Source organism: Xiphophorus hellerii, chromosome 20 (assembly GCF_003331165.1).
Source record: "Xiphophorus hellerii strain 12219 chromosome 20, Xiphophorus_hellerii-4.1, whole genome shotgun sequence".
Lineage (NCBI taxonomy): Eukaryota > Metazoa > Chordata > Actinopteri > Cyprinodontiformes > Poeciliidae > Xiphophorus > Xiphophorus hellerii.
The window spans coordinates 29,037,444-29,043,634 of record NC_045691.1 but is presented as its reverse complement, the minus strand read 5'-3'; positions in this window follow the sequence as shown (position 1 = coordinate 29,043,634).

Below are 6,191 nucleotides of genomic sequence, written 5' to 3'. Positions count from 1 at the left end.
TGTATTCTTTTTCTTCCAGATATCTCGTTTTGTTTTTGGTCCATAGACCTGATTTGGTTTTGCTCAAAGAGTCGAAGCAAATTCTTCCATCGCATCTGCTCATCGTAAAATCTAAAATAAATCTAAACTATAACGACGACTTTTGACGGAAAGGTACTGGAAAAAAACGTTTTCCTTTTTCTTCAGTGACGTCGACACATTTGCATCGCAGCTCTTACCTGCTTCCTGTTTACCCGACCGTTTGGTCCTGTGTGGCCGCGACGCAGCAGAACTCTTGACTTTTCACGCCTTCGATCGCAGAACAATATACACGCAGCGCTCAGGACAGGAGCTCAACAAAAGCAGGAGGAAAACATGGAATAAACGACACGGCGTGATGTTCCACCAAACCCTCGTCATTTCTCCACCCTAAGACCCACCTGACATGTTTAACCCAACCAGCAGTTGGGATGACTGAAGCGTAAAAGATTCAGAAACTACACACATTTATTTATCTCAAAATAAAATCCAGTGGGTTTAGAGATCATCTAAAAATGCCCAGTGTGGAATCTAATCTCAGTGTAAATCCACTTTTCCTATTAGTAACGTAAATCTGCAGTTTGTGACTTTTATGAAAAATATGCTGTCTGCACAATAAAACTGTCTCCATGCTGTGACAGTGTAACATGAGACAGATGACGCGTGAAAGACTCGCTCTCCTCCGCCGCCACCCTGAGCGACTACCGCCGTCTGAAGAAAAGCCCCGCTCCGACCAAACACAGCCAATCAGAGCCAGGGGGCGGGTCTTAGCGCTGTCAATCAACCTTGTGCTGATCGACAGTTCAGTGTGCGCTAACGGCGGAGAAGCAACTTGCAGTGACAGGAAAGCTGTGCATCTTCTGTCTTCGGTGGCTATGCTAACTAGCTTTAGCATTCACGAAGAGAAGCCGCACCGGAGCAGAGATTTGTGACTTTGCACTGATTTCATTGGAAAATGTCAATAATGTACCATAACAGCCACCATAGGTTTAGATCATGTGTCGGTCAAAGTCCACAGACCAAAATCGAATTAAAAATCTGAACCACAATGTGAGACCTGATGTTCACAGATGCTGATGTGACTGAACTACTTAGCAAAGAGAAATACGGGGAAACAAACAGTCTCTGCATAAAGGTCATAGAAGCTCTGACCTGAAAGGTCACACTTTTAAGTGTTGACTCAGAAGTGCTAAATACAAATTCATGCTCACATTTCTGTTTTTATTCATGACACCCCGGTGCGTATGAGTCATTTCTGTTACACTTCACAAGTGGTGACTTATCTCTAGCCAGAGTCTAAAAACAGGGAAAACATTAAAAGATGGATAAAAATAACAATCAATAAGAGTTTAATATGTAAGTTTCATAATATTTTTACTAAAATAAATCATTGATAAACAGTGTGTGAGGTCATTCATGGCAGCGGGTGCTGCCAACTTCACACCCAGAGGATGCTTTAATCAGCAGTCAGTGGTGAAGTGAACCTGATAACAGAGTTAATTGAGGCTGCTGCAATCTAAATGTTTCCTAAATTTATGTTTTGGTTTTCATGATTTTTTTTTTATTAGCTTGTCAGTAATTTAGAAAACACCATCTGGCTGAGAAAGAGAAAATAAAGACAAAGTCAGTAAATACTGACTAAAAGTTTGAGAGTGTTGATGCAACAGTGAGGCCTGGGGTAAGTATGAGATCGTTCTAATCTAAACCATTCTTACTGTTTAGAATGATTTTTTCTGCACAGCAGAAAAAAGTTACGTTCATTTTTAGACTCACGACACGTCTTTGCGAGGGTTTCCAGTTCACGCGGCAGATGACGGGCCCTGATTTTCAGGCGAAGCCACGAGTTTCGTCAACTTGGCAGATGGAGACTCCTGTTTCCTGCCATTCTGTAAAAACTTCATCTGAATGGTGTACGAGCACAGGTACTTTTGAATCTTTGCAGTCTTCTGATATCTTAATAGATATGTTATCTAAATATCTTATCTGTACAATGTGCAGTGTACAAGTGAACACTAGCCAAAGTGCTAAACTGCCACCGGGGGGGGGGGCAAAATGTGGGTTCAGTGTTTCGTCCAAGAGCAAGAACAACCTGAGACAATCTTGGGATTATTCATCGACCCACCAGGACAGTTGTCATTTCCTCCTATGTGAACTTTGGCTGCTGCTGGTGCTGCGTTCAGGTTTGTTAAATGCTCTTTGCTTCCTCTTTGTCCTTACATGCCTCGTCATGCTGTCTGTGATGTTATTGTTCCTTTGCACATTTTCAGATTTCGCTAAATCAAGAGGATTTATTAGTCTTTACTGTTACACATTGTTCCTGGCAGCGATGGAGAAGTATTTTTACACCATTGTTATATTTAATAATGATCCGTAAGTTGTAGCTACTCAGGAAGCCTTTACTATTTGTGAAATTGTTAACTGTACCGGTCTTTGGTGCAGAGATGCAGCAAACACGTTGCCTGATTTAAATAAGTCCGATTAGGTGATACTCCTGTCCACCAGAGGGCAGTATCACTCCTCTTCTGAGTGGCGGGTCGCTCTCTCCTCTCTCTGTTGAGTCCGACGTGTCGGTATGACTGACTTCTAATGTAAATATGTATCCAGGGTCTCTGCTTGTATTTTTCTACAAATATTATATCGTCATTGTATAGTATGGCGAAAGAAATGAGCAAAAATGACCCAGTCATTTGTATAATCATACACATCTTTACGTCATCATATACTATGTGTCATATTTGCTCATTTTCAACACATATGAGTATAGTGAGTATACTACGTCGAAAATGGTCAAAAACGTCTCAAAGTTATGTCCCTTTTGCTCATTTTTATTGCCAGTATCGCGTCATTTCTTTGTCATGTAATGTAGTATGTAAAAGAATTAGCAAAAATTACGATTAATTTTAGAGTCAAAAATTCAAATTTCCTGCAGAAGTAAAAAAAAAATGGTGGTATAGTGTAAAAAAGAGTATATATATATATATATATATATATATATATATATATATATATATATATATATATGTGTGTGTGTGTGTGTGTATATGTATATACAGTACAGACCAAAAGTTTGGACACACCTTTTAATTCAATGAGTTTCCTTTATTTTCATGACTATTGACATTGTAGATTCACACTGAAGGCATCAAAACTATGAATAACACATGTGGAAATATGCACTAAACAAAAAAGTGTAAAACAACTGAAAATAGCCCTTATATTCTAGTTTCTTCAAAGTAGCAACCTTTTGCTGTGATTACTGCTTTGCACACACTCTGCATTTTCTTGATGAGCTTCAAGAGGTAGTCACCTGAAATGGTTTTCACTTCATAGGTGTGCCCTGTCAGGTTAATAAGTGGGATTTCTTGCCTTATAAATAGTCATGAAAATAAAGAAAACCCATTGAATTAGAAGGTGTGTCCAAACTTTTGGTCTGTACTGTATATATATGTGTGTGTGTGTGTGGGTGTGGGTGTGTGGGGGTGCGTGTGTGTGTGTGTGTGCGTGGAGGGGTGTGTGGGGGCGGGGGGCGTGTGTGTGACTCATTATGTCATATATTTTTGCTTTGTTGAAAACTTTCAACTCTTGAAACCAAACTAACCAGATTATTCTAAAAAAAAACAAAAAAAGAATGTCCGAGTTGTTTTGGCAGAAATGTACTCCTTTAGTCTCTACCTACGATGCCCCTAATACGATATTTTACTATAATTTCTGGTGGCTGGATAGAGACAGAAGCAGTGACCCTCCTCCAACATGAACGCTCTTCATGAAGCCATCATGACACACAGAGAGTTCAGCTGCCCTGAAGCTACGCTAACAGTTTGGGTGGCTGCCTGGCCAGGAAACAGGGGAAAGCTCCACAGAGGAGTCCTGGTTCTACCCCAGAGGTTTCAGGCTCTTCGCTCTTATTCCGATTCAAGTATCCTGGGAAAGTGTCACCGAATGGCCCTGCTGGGACTTCGCCCCCCACAATCACGGCTGCTGAGTCTGCTCTAATTGAGCGAGCGCGACACAGATGTTCCTGTCCTGGCTGGAGGGAGGAAGCAGAGTTCCCCACTTTTCTCCAGAAATAATCCCAGTTGGCTGAAAAACAGGCGCCGAATGAGGCGGAGAAACGACAGGACCCAAGCAAAGAGACGGAATCGATTTTTTATTACTGTTAAAGTCATCAAGTCAGTCAAGGAGCACGTTACAGAGCTTTACAAAAACCAAAATGCAGGACGGGAGCAGCGGGCGACCGCCGGTTCCTGGTACAAACACCACATGAACAGTAACATCTGTTGGAGCATGAACACAGACACAGAGAGAAACGTGTTGGGGGGGGAAGCAGGGCTTCAGAGTGTAACAGTGTTTATTTAACATCAAACACATTCGACCGTCAGCCAATGAAATATCTCTCTGATATTTTCTGATTCAGGCTCTAAGGGATTATTTACCTGGCAAATATATTCACCACTTCCCTCCCCTCCTCCTTCCTGGGAACTTACTCAGATCTTCTCACATTTCAGCCTTAAGATTGTAAATTGCTGGGTTTTTATGAGTCAGACCGACACAAAGTGAGTAATAGTTGTGAAGTTGTAATGAAATGTTCTTTGAACACCTCTGTGGCTTGTAGTTAACTGAGTGAAAACTGTGGAGATGTTTAACCCAGTAAGGTCCACTGTTGTGATATTACATCATCTATAGATTTTAACAAAAAAACAAACAAATGTTTACTTTTCTTCTGTTTTTTCTCCTCCTAAACCTAGAGATTGAATCCTACAATGTTTCGTAAAACCTCACAAAAGCAAAATATTTTCATCTCTAAAGTGCTCCTGCAAAACCATTTTCAAGGTTCTTCTATGTTTTTCTACGTCTGGGTCTTCCAGGGTTAAAACCAGAGAAGCAGCCGACAGGCCCCTTGGTGACTTTGGAGGAGCTGCGCAGGTCCACTGCTCAGGTGGGAGGTTGAGAAGACTTAAAGTTACACTAAGTGTGGGAAGAAGAAAGACAAATAGTCCCATTTGAAATTTGTGACGCGCCATGGGGAAAACCAGGAACAAGTCACCAGAGAAGAAGCAGGAAAAAAAACAACAACATAAAAATACTTCAATTTCTAAGAATACAGTGATTTTTGTTTTACTGCTAAATCGTAAATAATCCATCCTCTGCTCTAAAAAGCAGCTTCAGAGATATTAAAATGGTCACATTTGTGTTTGGATTCAGAGTGAATCTCAGCTGTTTTGGAGTAAGCAAACGGCTGATTAACATACCGGGCATAATTGGCTATTCACACGTTTTGGGTTTTGGTTTCGGCCAATAAGACGAAAACATGACAGGAACATTATTGGGAAGCATCAACTCCACACTTTGTGAATCCGTAAATAACTTCAAACGCCTCTCACGGAGATTTGCTCCTGGTTTCATTGTGGTCAGTCACATTCATCAAAAGCTGTGAAGAGGTCACAGCAAACATGGAGGGATGTGTCTGGTCCCTGATGATGACTAACAGTTTTCCTGCAATGGTAAGATGTTTAGCCACCATTAGCATGTACACGAGATTGATTGACAGCGCTAAGACTTTCCTCTGGGCTCTGATTGGTTGTTTCTGTCTGGGGAGGAGCTTAATTTTTTTCTTTTTCAAAGATTGTCTGTCTCATAACATACTGTCATGGCATATTGTTTGTGACATTTACTTACTGCAGTTACAGTTCTTAGAAAATCCATTAAGTTTGAGTGAAGCAAACCACAAAAAAAAAAAACACAATTCTCTCAATGTCTAACAAAGCACAATAAAGATGCTGGTATAATGTGAGAAAACGTGAATAAGTTCACGGGGTTTGAATATGTTTGCAAGGAACTGTTAGCATAACAAAATACACGGTGACATAATGACCAATCAGATTCAATATAATAATAAAAAAAAGATGTTAAATAAACTGTAACTTGAGTATCTATCATTTAAAGCTAATAATAAGAACAGTAGCCTGTTTAATTCAAAATGTACATTTTCATCAAAATTCAGATGTATGTACACTTTTAACAATCAAAGTGACTGTGTGTGTGTATGTGTGTGTGTTTGTTTGTAATACCTTGTGGGGACCATTTTCCTGACACATACTGCGTTGTGGGGACCGACGCTGTTTTTGGGACAGGGGTCAGATTTAGGACTAAGGTGTGGATTGAGTTTTGGTTTG